The sequence below is a fragment of the Miniopterus natalensis genome, chromosome 9, assembly GCF_054644295.1.
Source record: "Miniopterus natalensis isolate mMinNat1 chromosome 9, mMinNat1.hap1, whole genome shotgun sequence".
Taxonomy (NCBI): domain Eukaryota; kingdom Metazoa; phylum Chordata; class Mammalia; order Chiroptera; family Miniopteridae; genus Miniopterus; species Miniopterus natalensis.
In genome coordinates this window covers 22473867-22490907 of record NC_142089.1, presented here as the reverse complement: position 1 = coordinate 22490907, position 17041 = coordinate 22473867, and the positions used below count along the sequence as shown (strand labels likewise).

At 47.0% G+C, this 17041-nt stretch overlaps 1 protein-coding gene across 7 annotated transcripts in view; it reads right to left on the bottom strand.

Moving 5' to 3' along the window:
- MACF1 (microtubule actin crosslinking factor 1) overlaps positions 1–17041 on the bottom strand; it is a 302250-nt gene that overhangs the window by 277206 nt on the left and 8003 nt on the right. The window contains exon 1 of one of the 7 annotated variants that reach the window (XM_087820327.1): positions 11325–11372. The exons of the other annotated variants lie outside the window; for them this stretch is intronic. The gene's annotated coding sequence lies outside the window, so the exon portion shown is untranslated. Of the gene's footprint in view, positions 1–11324; positions 11373–17041 lie in introns of those variants that run through there. 7 annotated transcript variants of the gene reach the window in all.

Sequence of the window (17041 nt, the reverse complement as noted above, 5' to 3'; positions counted from 1 at the left end):
CTACTGCCTCTTACCCCTTCTCAAGGGCATAGTCACATCAGGGCCTCCACTGACTCACCCCTACCTAGGAGCCACCCCCAGGAGGATCAGAGAGAGGAGAATCTAATGGGAATCTAATGCTCCCTCTATCTGTGTCTCCCACAGGGAGAGTGAGAGGAAATTCCAGGCCTTGGCAGATCCCCATTCTTCCTAATAAAGGCAGTATTACATGAAAACTCTTATTATACTAATTAATGATAATAATAAAAACAATGAACCAGTCCTCTGAGAGATGTGAGGCTCTCAAAGCACCCCACCTAAACTAGTCTGGTCCCAGTTTTCCATTTGGGAAACTAACCAACAGAGCCTGGAATGGGTCCTACATTCTTAGTCCCTAAAGGTGCCCCAGACCAGGCCAGACCAACTTTCCAACCCAACACACTGACCTCATGGTTCATGTGTAGTGTTTGTGAATATATACATGTTCACAGTAGGTCTGGGATAAATTTCCTTAAGTTACAAAGACATTGTACCAGAGGACCCAAGTCTTCCAGGTGTTGCCCTGCCTACCACTTCAACCACTCCCTGGAGAGTAAAGCCCCCGTTAGGATCCTGTCCTGGCTATATGGAAAGAGAATACGGCAATATGGTCCTGTGTGACTAGAAAGGACATTAGAGAGAAACTGCTTGGCACCAAAGGGCCACAGATGGCAGCTCCCCTGCCATGCTCACTGGAACAAAGATGACCTTGTCTCTATCAATCCCCTCTTCCTCTGGACTAAGTCTCTTTTTCAGGATATCTTCTGTGAAAACAATAGCTAAATGAGGCGTGACCATCCTTATTTGTTCAACTGCTTACACATTCTTTATTGTTTTTGTCATCTGTAATGTCTACTGTATACTGTAAACTCCTAGAGGGCAGACAGAGGGTTTATGAACTCTATTCAGTGTTAGATACTATACTACATTCAAAGGGGCTCTTAATAGAGGTATTTTTGCTGATGGTGATGACAAGGATAGTAAAGGAGGTCCATACATGCAAAGGGGCATCCCCTGGAGTAGACCATCCACTGCAATATGTGGAACCAGAGGCAAGGGACACACAAGTGTTCGTACACACCCCCCTCTTGCAGGACATAGAAACTATACCAGATAAGCCAAACTAGGGACTGAAACAAGATCAGAGATCCTCCAAATTAGTGGAGACACACCTTCCACTCCCTGGAGTGACTCATGTCAAATATATCTGATAGAGTCCAAATTTACAAAATGAGGAGCAGAAAACAAGCCACACTTCGGGGAACAGGCCAGTTAAAAACCAAAGGATGCAGAGTGTGCCAAAAGGTGTAAACCTAACTCAGCTCTGAATTTGACCTAATACATTAGAACACATCCTCTACACTAGACTTAAGGATAAAAAAACCAAGCAAATAGAGGACAAAGGGTAACTAAAACTTTTAGATATAAAGGTCAGATAAACTCTGAAGGACACTATCATGATCTGAAAGGTGGTGATTATACTGAACCTATTAAGGTGGGGAGGGTTCTGAGTAATGAGAACAAATACATCACGTTCGCAGCTCGCCTGCCAAATACCTGCGAAGGAGGCTGCACCTTCCACAATAACCACTCTGTCTAGTCTTGCAAAGAACCTGGATCTTCACAAGCCTGGTCTGAAGAGAATAGGGAATACTAATCCTCTTCATGGAAAGCACAACTGTTTCTAACCTCATCTACCCTGGGGAGAGTATGTGAAGCTAAGCCTCAAGTTCATTCTCAAACCAGTGAATCCTGCACTCTCCATGTCAGATACTGAGATGAGAATTAAAGACCACAGGAGAGAAAAGCCTCTTCAATGTCAAGTCAGGATGCCCCTGACCACAAGTCAGATTAATTCAACAAATGGATAAGAACCAACTTCTGCCCTGCACTTTACTAAATGCTATAAAGGAATGCAAAAGTTATAAATGGCTCCTGCCCTGAAGGAGGTTACAGTTTTGCTGGGGACACAAAATATAAGCCAGAGAACAATCAAGCAGATGTCACACTTTTTACAAGGACCCCCTATTCTTCCATCAAACCCATGCTGGAAAACTCTGATGCTGGCTTCTTAGTTATGTACAACCAGGTTGTTGAGTGCTTCTGGTGCTAGAGGGAAAGAACACACTAGTGCATTGCATACCCACGTGCACACACAGGGACACACACAGACATAGCCCCTACTCTCAGCAGATAGCTTCCCCCCACTATTTCACAGAGTAAGAGCCATCAGGGGAAATTCCTTCAAATTCTTATACCTCTAACCAACCAACTTAACCACCTGCATTCTTGCCTTCCTCCCTCTTTCTCATCAGATGCATTCTTCTTTTAACTCTGGATCACATGCTCCCCTCAATTATTCTCTCCATTCTTTAAATTTTATTATCTCTCCCCTCCTCTACTGACTCTTTCCAAACAGCACTTAAACATGCTTACTTCTCTATGTTACAATAAATAAACAAAACTCCCTCCACCCTACATCTCCCTCTATATAATGTCTTCCTCCTCTCTGTTCTTTTCACGTCCAGGTTTCAAAACTCACCGACTCCACTCCACTTCTGCACTTCTCATTCACTCCCCAACCCACTGCTTTCTGGATGCACTTCCCACAGCTCCACTGAAAACGCTCCGGTAAAGATGATCTTTATGTTAGAGCCTAGAAGTCCTTCTCTTGCTGACCTCTGCATAATCAGACTCTGTGTAGCACACCCTCCTTCTTGAACTCCCCCATTTCTCCTACATCCCTGACCATTTGCTTGTGGTACACAATTTCCTTCAGAGCTATTCTTCCTTTCATCCCAAAACCACTCTCCCCTGAGAGTTCCCCAGAGTTTTTTATTCAAACCTATTCTCACTGCAGACACACTCCTAAGCAATCTTCTTGCCCGCTCCCGTGGTTTTGATTTGATGAACTGATGACTGCCTCATCTATAGCTCTCTGAGCTCCACATGCAATACAACCACCTGCATGCTGGACATCTCTGCCAAGCATCCCACAGAAACCTTGACTCCAATGCAACAAAAACTGAACTTAGTATCTTTCCCTGCACCTGCACTGTCACCATGTCACCACGTCACCACAAATAACCTTCCTTCTCTTATACTCCCTATTTTAGGGAACAACACCACCCACCCACACAGAAACCTAAGCCAGAAACCTGCAAGTCATCCAAGGTTCTTCTCTCTCCCCTCAACACACCACATTCAATTTAGTCATCAAAACACATGGATTTACCCCACAGCACTTCTTGATTTGCCCACTTTACTACAGTAATACTTCCACAACCTTAGTGTAACCCCCTAATCACTCCCTACCTAAATTACTGTAACAGCCTCCTAACTGGCCTGTCACTAGTCTTGATCCTCTCAAATCTTCTTTCATACTGCTGCCAGGGGGAAATATTTTAAAATGTAAATCTAATCATAGCCTTTCTTGCCTAGGATCCTTCAATGGCTGCTAAAAACCTGTAGGATGACGTCGAAACTCTATACAGTAGGACACACTAAGTCGGTCAGCATTTTAGTCTTGCCCATTTTTCTTCATTTTTCTCCTTCTCTTACATCTGACACTCCAACCTTACCAATACCCTATATTCCCTCTCCTCAACCTCTCTCATCCCCTTACTTCTATTCATGCTGCCCAAAATGCCCTTTACCTGAACTCTCTGCCCAGAGTCCCAAATTCTTTAGATGACAGCTCAGTCATTTCCTCTTGCATGCCTCCCCTGACCCATTCCCACCCTGGCTGTAGTGGGTACTTCTCCTCATTACCAAACCACCGGCATTTACCTATATATAGCACTCACTACCATGGATGGTAATTGCCTGTTTACTAATGTTTCCCTCATTAAACTGTAAGATCATAGAAATGCAAGAACAACATCTTTGTTTCCTCAGCTCTTCACCTACTGCCTGCTTTAAAAGAGACATTTAATAACTTTATTACATGAATAACTGGATCCTCCAAACAAGCCCAACACTCTGTGAGATTAGCAGTTCAAGATACAACTGAAGATTTTAGAGCAAATTTAAGAGGATTTCTTATGCAATTCTTGGCAGGTATTCCTGGAAGCATACAATGAAGGTTGTCCAGAGTGGATAGAATAGGTGTGGGGCACTCAGCATTGCTAATTTAAATAAGACTCAGAAACACAACCTTGAGTCATAGGTTCAAATACACAGCCCTATCTATCAAGTTCAAAATGAAGTAAAATCTTTAAAAGATTTAAATATAAGAGGAAAGAGGACTTTGTTTTGGAAATGCTGTAAGGGATGGTTAATTTTTGAAGGCAAAATCTTCCAGAAAAGAGTTAGCAATGTTATTAAACTTAAGTCCCTGTACCTACCCAAAATATCTCTCAAATATATCCCCTCTTCTTTACCAGCTATCTCTTAATCTAACCTCATGACTCAGTTACAACAGTGGCCTCCTAAGGAGTAGATCTCCACTCCCATCCATCATTTACACAGCCAGGACATTAATCCTGTCCATTGTCTAAAACTGAGGTTTATTGTACTGACATTCAGGACTTCCTCTCCTTCTATCCCTAATATCATTCTCTCAATGCTTCTAATGCCCACCCAGCTTCCCACAACCACTTCCCCCAAAACAGTATCTGCTTATAGGTACTAGTAGAATGCAGTGTACAAAGTGAGCTTATTTCAATGCAGTTGACTAAAAAGCACAGCCAAAAAAAAATCCCTTCCTGTATGTCTCAATCCAACATGCTCCTGCAGGTTGAAAACTCAAAAAGACACCTCAAATAAGCTCATTCTTTTCATCAACATATACCTTTCTGAATAAAAATCATGTCAGAAGTTTGCCATGGTAGGAGGGAATCCAGCAATACAGATGGCAAAGCCCTTGCCCAAAAGAAAGATGCTAACTGACCAATTGATTAACTTATCCTATGGGATGACCATAATCACTCCTGATAACTGGCACATCCCTGATGACTGACACATGGTCATGCAGAAGAACGTAAGCACAGGGTGTCAGATCCCAGGATGGCCAAAAAGGGCAGATCCTTGAGAACTCCCTTCTCTCCAGGCAGAGCACGTCTGTGCCAGTCTGCCTATCTCTCCATCTTCTTCCCTACACACCTACACACACACACAGCCTACACACCTACACACCTACGCACACATACCTACACACACACACACCCCTACACACACACACCCCTACACACCTACACACACACACACACCCCCACAGGAAGGCATATTATCTAAAGCTCTATATACTTTCCTGCATTTTTTAGAATTTTACACATTAAACACATACTTTTATAATATGAAATTATTTTAAAATATAACTTGAAAGTGCTGATATGATTGCCCCTTCTCCTGAAATTCCCTGTCAATCAACCACATACAAAAAATGTACAGAAAGTCCCTCCATGATAATCACATAAAACCTCATTAGGGAAACACTTTTAAAATACATAAGCAAGAATAATGCAAAACAGTATATACTTAAGAGTCTAATTGAGACACAGACATTATAAGAGATCAGAAAAGAGAAAAGATCAATGTCTGATAGAGTAATGGGAGAAAGCTACATACAGGAGGCAGGTCTTCTGCTTAGCTTTAATACAAAAAAAGAGATAAGATTGGAGTAATCAGAAAGAAAGGAAGAGGGCCTTCCAGGAAGAGAGAACATAAAAGCACAGAGGCAGGTATGAGGATGGGGGGAAGGACTGCTCTACTGAGGCCTGTCCAAAGGCAGCAAAGAGCTGTCATCAGGCATTAACAGTTGACAAAGTTAGGTATGCAAAGCAAGTCAAATTATGGAAGGACTCGAAAGTGGAGGCAAAGAATCAGAGTTTCATTGTAATTTATTCCAGGAACTGGGAAGTTCTGGAAGGAAAAATAATGTTTTATTAGAAGTAACAAAAAAGTTGGACTAAACATGCTTAGATACTACAAGCCAAGCCAACAGTCCTGAAAGGGCTCCTCCAGGCCAGGAAATTAGTAAATGCCCCTGGTAGAAGCAAGGCAACACAGGCTTAAATTCCAATCAAAACCATGAAGAGTATAAGCAGGAGCTTTAGCACACCCCACAAGCTAGTCATACATGGCTCAACATATAATTACCAGAAGCCGAAAGGGCCAACCTTATTTAGTACAAGGAGGAAAGCCCGGGAATTTTCAAGACCATTGAGAAAACACAACAAACACATTTTGCAACTCATAATTGTTTACTTGTGACTTTTGATCTTGGGATGTTTCTGTTCCCAGATGTGTACTCTGAAGTATTCTTTCTACCATGAGCTCTAAAAACTGAAATTGGCACTGAAAAATACCAGGACAATAAGGCTTCAGCTGATTCATTTCCCTGGCTTCTATTATGTCAACTGCCAAGCAAGCCCAAAAGAAAGCAGTAGCTCCCATAAGCACTATTAGCACATGCACACATATTATGATTTCAGCAGCATGAACGTGGCCAAAGCTTGTGATTTCCCAGCAGACGAACTTGATTCACTTTCTGAATTAACAGTGTCCAGGTCCAGAAGTAGCAATTACTCTATTGTTCTGTCTAGAAGCTATCCACTCCAATTCAAGGGTTGTATTCTAAAAAGAAACTTAAAAACTGAGTCAACATTTAATCAAGAGGTTGCATCAGAGTATCACTTAGGTAAACAATACCAAATCCTCAGCCTATATTTTCCAACCAGTGTTAACAAAACTTTATCACTGTGCACGACATTGCTTTTGTGTAAAAATTTCAAAGTGATTTATATACCGTGAAACCTCTCCCATAAGGGGAAAAGAAATTCTCCACAGTTCACAGCTTTGGAAATGTGGGCCACATAAGGTATGTGACTTACAGATCAGAGACTAAAAACTAAAAATAATAATGATGATACTATTAATTAAAGCATTTTCACAATTTTTCTTTATTTTTCTTTATTGATTTTAGAGAGAGAGAGAGAGAGAACATCGATTTGCTGTTCCACTTATTTATGCGTTCATTGGTTGATTCCTGTATGTGCCCTGACCAGGACGGAACCCGCAACCTTGGTGTATTGGGATGATGCTCTAACCAACTGAAGTACCTGGCCAGGGCTGCATTTTCACAATTATCTCACTTACCTTTAGTCACTGCTCTGATTTTAAAATTTCTTTCTGTGATACAATGTAAAACCTTTATCTACAAGTTTGGATCCTGGTTCTTGGACAAAAAATTTAAGTCTCTACGCCTAAATTTACCCATGTGTATAATACCTTCCTTACAGGATATTATAAAGATCAAATAAGATAATGAACATGAAACTGCTTTGTAAAATACAAAGTACTATATACATGAAGGTTTTTCTAAACATCATGGCCTCATACATGCCAACAGCTCACTCATATTCTAATGAATCTCAAGGAGTTATTATTATGATCCCCATTTTAACAGATGAGAAACCCAAAGATTAGAAGTTAAGCAGCTTTTCCAAGGTCACACACTAAGTGGCAGAACTAGGGCTGGAGCACAAGACTAAAGAAATTCAAAGACTAGCCTCTTTCTGCTGCCTTGCTAGTTTTGTACCTTGATAATATGCAGACCCTTCACTCCTAATTGTCTGTGCAGTAAGTTTTGTAATTTCTTTTCTGTGATATGAACAAAAAGCAGCCCTAATTAGCTTCACATAACCCGTGACACCTGGTGAGGACTCTGAAGTTTTTAAGTACCAGGTAGTCCATGTTCCAGTGTTGAAATGTGAATGTTCTCTTTTATTCCCAGTCCAGCCTGGCAATGGAAAGACTCTTCAGTCTTTTGGGCTTTGTGAAAACAAAGTCTAATTCCGCCTGAACCAACTTACGTATTACCCTTTCTGCTCAACCAACTACCATAAACCCAGATTGTGTTTGTTTTTAAGCCTCCTCTTTAAAACATAAAACTATGCCCATATGTGGCCTGCTTCTTCAGTATAGTTTGTTTCTATCCTGGGAGAAGAGTCAGATCCTGGTTCTCCTACCTCTCTGACTGTTCCTTCTTAGTTTCCTCTGGTGTTCATAAGGATCTCAATCTACAGAGAGGGAAACTGTGTGCTTGGCCCACATCATCATCTGAAATGAAATAGTCGTCAAAACAATGCCCCACTCTTTTCTTTGTTTCCATGTTTACCGACAACCATCTGATTACTAGCTTCATAAGCACTTTGGTACAAGGGAAAGGGTGCCCCAGACAGTGATGTAAGTATTCAAATCACTGAACAGGTATGTCCTCTAATATGAATTAATAAAATTGGCATACTAGTTGTTGCTTTAAAAAAAAAACTTTCAATGACTGATTCCCCCGCTGCCCATTGAATGAAGCCATAAAAGAATCTTTACAAGCTGAACTCCGGGTCCTTTACAGTATCATCTGTTCCCATTAAGTCAAACCCAACTACTCACATTCCTCAAACACCTCCACTCACTTTCACACCTTCAAGCCTTTGCACATGCTATTAATTCCCTCTGCCTCCTTCCCTCCCCACCCTCCTCCATCTGACCAAATCCCATTGATCCCTAAAGGTGCACTCCTAGAGTGTCAACTCCTTTGTCAAGTCTCTCAATGAATCCCAAGGGGAGATAGTTATTTCTCCTCTTACTTCCAAAGTACTTTATACATACCTCTGTTCAAGCACTTAACACGGTATCATAATTACTTGTTTGCATATATCTTTCCCTTGCTAGATGTGAATAACTAAGGGCAGAAAACAGATCTCATTCATAATTCTGGCATCTCCAGGGCCTAACACTCTGTAATCTCTGATAGGTATTTAATAATTGTTGGAGGATTGGAAGAATAAAGGACATACTCTGACTCTGTTGGTTGCTGCCCACTCTGAACTGTTAGGATCCAGAGTTATAATCTAATACCTCCTCCTGTTTGCTGGCCAGTCAGGCTCTAAGAGAACCTTTGGCATATTTAGGAAATGAGAGAGTGTTTATGTCCATACTGAATCATCTAATCCTGCCAAAACCATGCTCACTACCAATATACAGGGAAATGGTTGCCAGGCACAATTCTGGAAAGTCCATGCTTGACAACCGTTCCTAATACAGCTATAATATACTGCTCTACCCCCTTACATTGCAAATGCACCACTTCCCTTCTCACCTCTGCCCATTCTGGGGGCAGTTTATGCAGCTCAAAACTTTAGCTCTCCTTCTAAATACAAAAATTCTGTTTCATTTGTAGAATAAGGTATTACAAATTAGTAGCAGCACAGGGAGAGACACAAGTCATCTGGTGGCCAACCAATGAGAGTCTCTAGTACCCCATCATCATCAGTATTTTCCCAAGTCTCTCCAAAATAAATTCCTGGCTTTATCCTCACAAACTACCTCCCTCTGGTCACTCTACTGATTCCAGACTGCGCAAACGGTTCTCCTATTAAGGCAGGAAGGGGATTTCTAAGTCTGGAAAAATGCAGGAATTCCATACAGCAAGGTAACAAAGGCGCAGATGCTAACCCACCCTGACTTCCCAGTGAAAATGGTGCAGCAGGGACAGGAGGGAAATCCTTCTGCACCGATCACAGAGCAGACCAGCACACCGCACAACCACCTCAATCCAGCTCCAGTTAATTTTCTCTGGCCAACCATTTTCGACTCATCCCTCCCCTCAAGAAAGAGACCTGTGTCTGGGAAGGATCAAGTTCCCATACACCTGATCAAAGTCCTTCAGGGGAAAGCCAAACTGAGTGAGACAGCTAAAAGGACTGAACACTAGAGGCCTCTCCCGCCGCCAGCCCTACTTCCCCCCTTCTTTCCTAGTTTCATTTGCTAGAAATCCAACTTCCTTTCAGCTGGAGGCCACCAGCAATATGACCCAGAGAGGCAGAGTTTTCTTCACCTGTTTTTGTCTTTAACTCTGCTGATTTTTAAAGCTGTCGCGCAGCCCAAGACCCACCTAGAGAATCCTCCTTCCCAAGAGCACAGTGCTGCTCAGATGCCTGCAAAGGAAACTTAATGGAACCATTCACTTAGCAGCACTTTTTTTTTTTTTCAATGAAGTTCAGCAGCACAATCTAACCTCTTTGTGCTCTGAAATGAACCACAGTTCTTAAAAGAAAGACCACAGGGGGTTGACAGAAAACTTGCTGCAGGCAGGAAAACCTGGACAGCTTAACGGGAGCTGATGCAGAGGGGAACAGGCGGAACTCTTGAGCTGGTCCAGTTCAGCCTTTCATTTCATTTCTCTCTCGCTCTCCCCCCTCTGCATCCCCAAGCAGAGCTCTAATGCCACACGGGGGAAAGGGGAGCATTTCACAGCCTCTTCATTAGTTTCCCTTCACTGGGTAGGTGCCGTAAACAAGTACGCTGGACTCAGTCGAAAGGGCTGAAGTTTCCTCTCCTCATGGGAAGAAACTAAGGGCCCGGTCACCAGGGCCCCAGCTCAATCAAAGAGGAGAAAGTGCCGCCTATGCAGTTTCTGGGAAAACCTCCACGTCTGTGGAAAGCACCACCGCCACACAAAGCAAAATCCCGGAGCTGGGTGGCAAAGATCAAGGCCGGGGCCTCCCGAGGCCGCGCAACCCTGGCTCCCCCTCAAGGGGCGGCTAGGACCCTCTGGCCTGTCAAAACTTTCTCCGTCTACACCCCAGGTTTAGATGAGCCATTAACTTGCAGCGCCGCTTCACCGAGAGAGCCTCCGGGGGGCTGAAATGCGAGCTCCAAGATAAATCTTTATTTTTGAGAAAAGGAAGCAATAGCCCCCGGCAGCGGTCAGGCTCAAAGCCCCCGGGGCTGAGGGTGGGAGGAGGCCAGGCCACCAAAACTGCACACTCACGGACACCGGCCCCAAAGAAGCCAAGGGGGTTCGCAACCTCGGCCGCCACGCGACTGACGGGAGTCTGAGGAGACAAAAGGGGCGAGGGACCCTCGGAGGGCACGCAGATGTCCGAGCCGCCCCGAGGAAGGCCCGCCCCGGGCGCAGGACGGCGGCTCCCCCCATCCCCGCCCCCTCGCCTCCTCCCCGCAACTCCCCCGGCAGGAGGGCTCCAAAGCCGGCTCCCGCGTCGCTGCCCCCAGCTGGGCCAGATAACCGGCGCGGAAGGTACCCGGCGCCGTGGAGAGCGCCGTCCTGGAGGAGAGGGTGCCAGAGGCTCACCCCACTCCTGTAAATAAACCGGCCCCGAGAAACAGCAGCTCGGGGCCGGCCGGGGCGCCGGGGTGGGCGCGACCCCGCCCGGCCCCCCACCTGCAGCGGACTCGGAAGGCCACACCGCGCCGGCCCGCGGGCGCGGGCTCCGGACCAGCGACCAGTGCCCAGTCCCCAGTCTCAGCCCCGGCCCCGGCCCCGGCCCCGGCGCGGGCCGCACCTTTGTAGCGCTCCAGCACATCCTCGTACGCCTGCACGAACTCCTTCTCCTGGCTGCGGTTGGCCGGCTGCTGACCCGGCACGTAGCCAGCCATGGCCGCCCGGCGCCGCGCTCTCCTCCGGCCCCGGCCGACGCCGGTCCCAGGCCCGCGCGCTGAGGCGGGCGCCCCAGCCTCGGCCCTTTGTGCGGCTGGGGGGCGACGGCGCCCTCGCTCTCCGCTCTCCGCTCTCCGCCCGCCTCGCCCGGCCTGGCCGTCAGTCGCGCTCCGCTCCTCAGCCCGCTCGCACCCGCCGGTCCCGGCTCGCGTTTCCGCCTCCCCGCCCCTCGGCTCCGCTCCTCCCTCAGCCCGCCCCGGCGTGGCGGCGGCGGCTCCTCCTGTCGGGAGGCCGGCCCGCTCCCGCCCCTCTCCCCGCCGCCTCCGCCTCCGCCGCCCGCGTGTCCTCGGCCCCCGGGCCGCCCCGCCGCCCACACGGGCTCCCCCCGTGGCTGCGGACCAGCGCGCGGCCGGGACGGGGCCCGAGCCGAGCCGAGGGGCGGGGGCGTGGGAGGCCCCACGCGCGTCAGGAGGGAAGGCCGGGCGGCCGCCGCGGCGGGGAGACCCCGGGGCCGGCTCCCCAGGGTAGGCGGGCGGCCGGGTTCAGCGCTGACCTCCACCCGGAGCTGGACAAAGGAGGGAGCCCCCTGGCTGGAGGGCGACCGAGCTGGGCCTGCGAGAGGGGCCTAGAGAAGCTGAAGGGACGGGCGAGCGCAGACCCAGACGCCTCAGACCGCAGGGCTGGCAGGGCCGGGGCGAGGGCAGGGCCGGGGCGAGGGCAGGGCCGGGCCGAGCCGGGCCGGCTGCAGTGCGGGGCCCAAGGCACCGAGGCCACAGAGAATCCCGGGAACAAAGGGCTTGGAAGAAACGGAAGAAACGGAAGAAACCGAACTCGCAATGAGAGGGCAGGCCAAGCGCCGTGAAGGAAACCAGGCCAAGGATGAGCAGCCAGAGCCTGACAAGTGACAAGGGCGGAACGAAAGCGGGATTCCGACTGCCCCGGGGGGGACTACGAGGAGACCCAACGGGACTTTCCTACTGTGACAGCCATGCGAACAGACTCAGATCCGAAGGGAAGAAGTGTGGGAGCCCGAGACTGAACCACGACTGTTAAGGAACAAAGAAAAGGACTCTGGGGCCTTAACTGGTCCGGGAAGCAGAAGGGAAGCCGGTGCTTCTCTGTCAGGGGAAAGGCAAGCGAGGAAAGGAGACTGTTAAGCATGTGTAGGTATTTATTTGGGACCATTTTGAGGAGGTAGTTCCCAACACCATCTGGTCCTCCATTTAGCTGTGTATCCTTCAAACCCAACATTCTTAGGCAGCCCTGGGTCCAAGAGCTGTGAATGAGGAACTCAGGCCAATGCAGGTGACCTTTTTGCCCACAGCCACCCCCAAGCAGCCATTATCCTCCCCAGCTTCATCAAATCAATCGTTAACTTGATTTTCAGGCAGTGGAGAGGTGGTTGCGGGTAAAAAGTTAGGCTGGGTGATCTTACAATAACAGTACATTAGCAAGTCAAAAAAAGAGTTCATGCAACATTGAGCAGCCAAAATTGGGACTTGGGCTTCCATTATAGTTCCCATTCTCAAGATTTTTAAAGAGCAGCTTCTTACCCCCAGGGGGCAAGGGCTGCATCTTTGTACAGGATGAGTAGTGCCAACGATTTGGTCAATGCTCAGCACACTAATGACAAGAAGAAGAAATGATGCTTTCCACTAATAGGAGCACACTAGTTGTTTCCACGTCACACCATAATCAGAAATCGGGTGAGTAGGTCATTAATCATACCTTTTTCCATCAAGTTTTACAGGCCTGCCCAAGTTCTAGGCATAGATCATACAAGGAAGGGCCTACAAGAAGACAGACAGGGAGGGTCTTGGACAAATGCTCATTTCCTTCCAGTTTAATCCTTTGTGCTTACAAAAAGCTAGTTCACAGTTTTGTGTAGGCTGCTAATGAGCTCAGTTTAAGAAAAGGAGGTGAATAAGCTTGAGGTTTATTCTTTTTAAAATAAATAAAAGGCTTTTAGTAGAAAAGCCAGGACAAGGAGTTGGTGATTGGTGGCATAAGCACATTTTTCGTAAACAGCAGAGAATATAGAAATGCTAACTCTGGGGAATCTTGACTGTATCAGTGCTGAGTCATCTGCATTTCCCATATATTTTTTTTTTTCAGTAGGGCTAAGAAGGCCCAGACACAAATACACATGCACGCACCTCCACCTTCACCCCCAGACAGACATCTGCTCCTCGTTTTCATTACTGTAAATAGAAAAGTTCCCCCATCCTCTCCTGCTACATGTGCCACTTTGTGAGCAGGTCCTTCAAGAACTGGGACTGACGTTCTCCAAAAGTGAGGAAAGACAAGGGCAAGAAAGGAAAGCAAGTCTGTCCTGCGAATCAGGCTTTGCTGAAGGCCTGAGAAGTTTGGTGGGAGAAGGCAAGGGGTTGAGATTCCTACTAAGAAACAGGGTAATCAAGGAAGAAAGTTCTGGTTTGGGTTGTGGCTAGGGGACTTCTTAGACTCAAACAGCTTTCTTGACAAGATTTGCATTTAAATGCTCCCATGAGATTTTAAAGTAATGAATTCTAATGAATGGAAAGGGGGAAGTCCACATGTTTGGCTGATGTTCCTATTTTATACAGAGAAAATTTTACAAGGATAGAGGAACAAAGCAGCTTCTGAGGAAATGGGAAGAAGGAAGCCTGTGAAGGGGAGGTTTTTGGCTTTTTCCAAGCAACAGTCTAAATTTATAGCCTGACCACACAATTGGGAGAGCTCTGAGGCTTTCTCCTTTTGGTCTATGATTTTGCTTTGCTTCTGATGGTGAGACTGCTGTTGCATTTCTAAGGAGGCTGCAATGGGGGGGGGGGGGGGGGAGGAGCAGCAGCCAGGATGTACTCAGAAGGGCATCTAGTGGGGGGAAACGGTAGTACAAGCAAATAAAGCCCAATTTTTTTTTATGGTGTCCTCCCCCACTTACCCCTCTTCAAGTGGCCCTCTCCCTAAGGCCCAGACACTTTTAATTTCTTTCAGCTCTTCAGACTGCTCTCTAGCCTCAGGGCCTTCCCACCTACTTTTCTCCCAGGCTATAACCCTTCACTGCTGTCTTTTGGCCTGCCTCACTCCAAGTCACCCCTCTGCTGAAACTCCCACAGGGAAGCCTGCCTTGATCCCCTTTCCACCCCAGATTAGTAGGTCCTCCTGCCCTCGCACACTCCTTTTTCAAGAATTATTTTAATTATTTTATTTTAGAGAGAGAGGAAGGGAGAGAGAGAGAAACACTGATTTGCTGCTTCCCTTGGCTGCCTCCTGCATGCACCCTGATAGGGGATTAAGCCTGCAACCTGGGCATGTGCCCTGATGGGGAATCAAACCAGTGACCTTTCAGTGTATGGACAACACTCAACCAACTGAGCCATACCAGCCAGGGCCTCCTTCTATATCTCTTTGGTAACATCCATCACCCTTGAACTTATCACTCAGTGTCTTTCATCCTTACTAAATCATTAGCTCCCTGAGGGCTGGAGATGTCTGTCTTGTTCACCACAGGATCCTTAGTATCTAGTAAGTGACCTGGCACATAGAGGGCACTCGTTAAATATGTGTTTAAAATTATGATTAAATGTATGAATGAGTGAACCAGATGATCCTAAAACACTCAGCTGCCTATGGCTTCTGACTAGCTAGAAGGCTAAGGTATTTAAGAAGAAAGTATGACCTCTGACAGCATCCTTTATCTATGCCTGACATTCAAAGTCTTCCATATTTTGACATCTACCTTCCTTTATAAGCTTATCTCCCCTGATACCCTTATGTGCAACATCTCCTATAATCAAACTCTGAGCCTTTGCCTGGAATGTCCTCCATCCCCCAACTCCACCTACTGAAATCCTACCTATCTTCAAAGCTCACCCTACACGAATTGAAAGTTATTTTTAATCAACCCAGGTAAAAGTTCTTTGCAAAAATCCCAACAGCATTTTCTTTCCCCCATTCCTGGAGCAACCACACGTATGGGGGTACCTGCATTGTTCTGCGAGTGTCTGCATCGCTGCCTCCTGAACCTCCTGGTTCACAAGTTCGTTGAAGTAGACATCCATTTTCATCTTTCTTCATCACAGGGCCTAACACAATGTTTTGCACCTAGCAGATGTTCAATAAATATTTGCTGAAGGCATGAATGTCAGACTGAAGAAATGGGGGAAAGGGATCTAGGCTAGATCTGTGATTCAAGACAATTGAGAATGCAATTCAGTGGCCACAAGAGCTGAGGGCACTTCATGTGCAAAGACCCAAGAGGGAAATGCAAAATTATTTCTCCTGCCAGTGCTCCTCCTCCAACCTCTAGAAGGTTTACTCCCAGCACCTCTTCAACTTGGCTCATGCTGCATCATTTTACATGTGTTAACTGATGCTTTACAAATAAATTCTCTGCTAGTAGGGTGTGCGTGTGTGTGTGTGTGTTTTCTCTGTGTTCCTCCTTGCAGGGATATGCTGTCTGTCTCATGTGCCTTTTACATTCCCCAACAGTAGCTGGAGCCAGACACTGAAGGACCTGCCCCAAGCCCTATTCTTTGGCCAACTCTTGAAAGAAAATCCTCTAGTTCTAGTTTCAGGAGAGGTGTCTCCAGGCCCAGCCCCACCAGGCTTGCAGATACCAGCTTTGGACACCCCAGCCAAAGCTCCCTTTCTGCCCAGCTACCGGAAACATTAAGCTTTGCCTCAAGTTCCCAAACCTGCTCTAGGGTAGGAAGCCTTTGCCCACTATCACGCTGCCCTCTTCTGTTCAGAAAGTGCAACATCGCTAATTTAAGAGGCCTGAATGGTGCCAGCCACCCAGAAAGACAAGATCCCTGCCACCCAGCAGCTCGCACCCTGTCACCATAGCAACCCTCAAAATGGTTACTCAGCCATCTGGGTTACCATAGCAACTAGCCAAGTCTCTCCACCTTAGCCTCTCCCTAGGCCTTCTCCCCTGGCTGGTCAGAGCCAATGCCAAAGAATCTCCAGTCCTTACTGGGGAAATGAGCAGAGCTGGACCCTTGATAGGCAGCTGTCCCAGAGGGGCGGGGAAGCCTCCCCGGCGGAGGGCTTCCAGGCCCAGTGGAGATAATGGGTGTTAAGGCACCCTGTGAACCTTGAAGTGCGGCGCAGATGCTAGCTATTATTAAACTACTGTTCCTTGTAATGGGGGAGGCAAAGGGTTGCCCAAGGCAGAGCTAATGCCGTTCCCAGCTTGGCCCCTTAATGACTGGGAGACCTTGAGCAAGTTACCGAACTTTCCGGGTTCTTGTTTCCTATACCGTAGCACATCTGCATCCTAAAGCTGTTTTGAGTAGTAGGTCAAATAAACCATGTAAGATGCTCAGCACAAAGCCTGGCACTTGGAACATATCAATAGTAATTAGAAAAGGTACTGACCCCTCTGCTATATCCCAGCCTCTCTGTGAAAGTAACTGTTCTATTCTCTTTCTGGAAATAGGCTAAAGTGAATCTCCCTCACTCAGCCCCATCCAATCTTCCTTCCTGCTCTGGGGCAGGAAAGGGTCTCATTCTGTATGGAGACTCTGAAGTTCCTATCAAACAGGGCTGCAAGCAGTCTGCACTCTTTGGGGAGTTTGGGAGGTTCCCCAGATTAGAAGGTGTGGTTCCTTACCTGTGAAGCTCCCCTCCAATGGA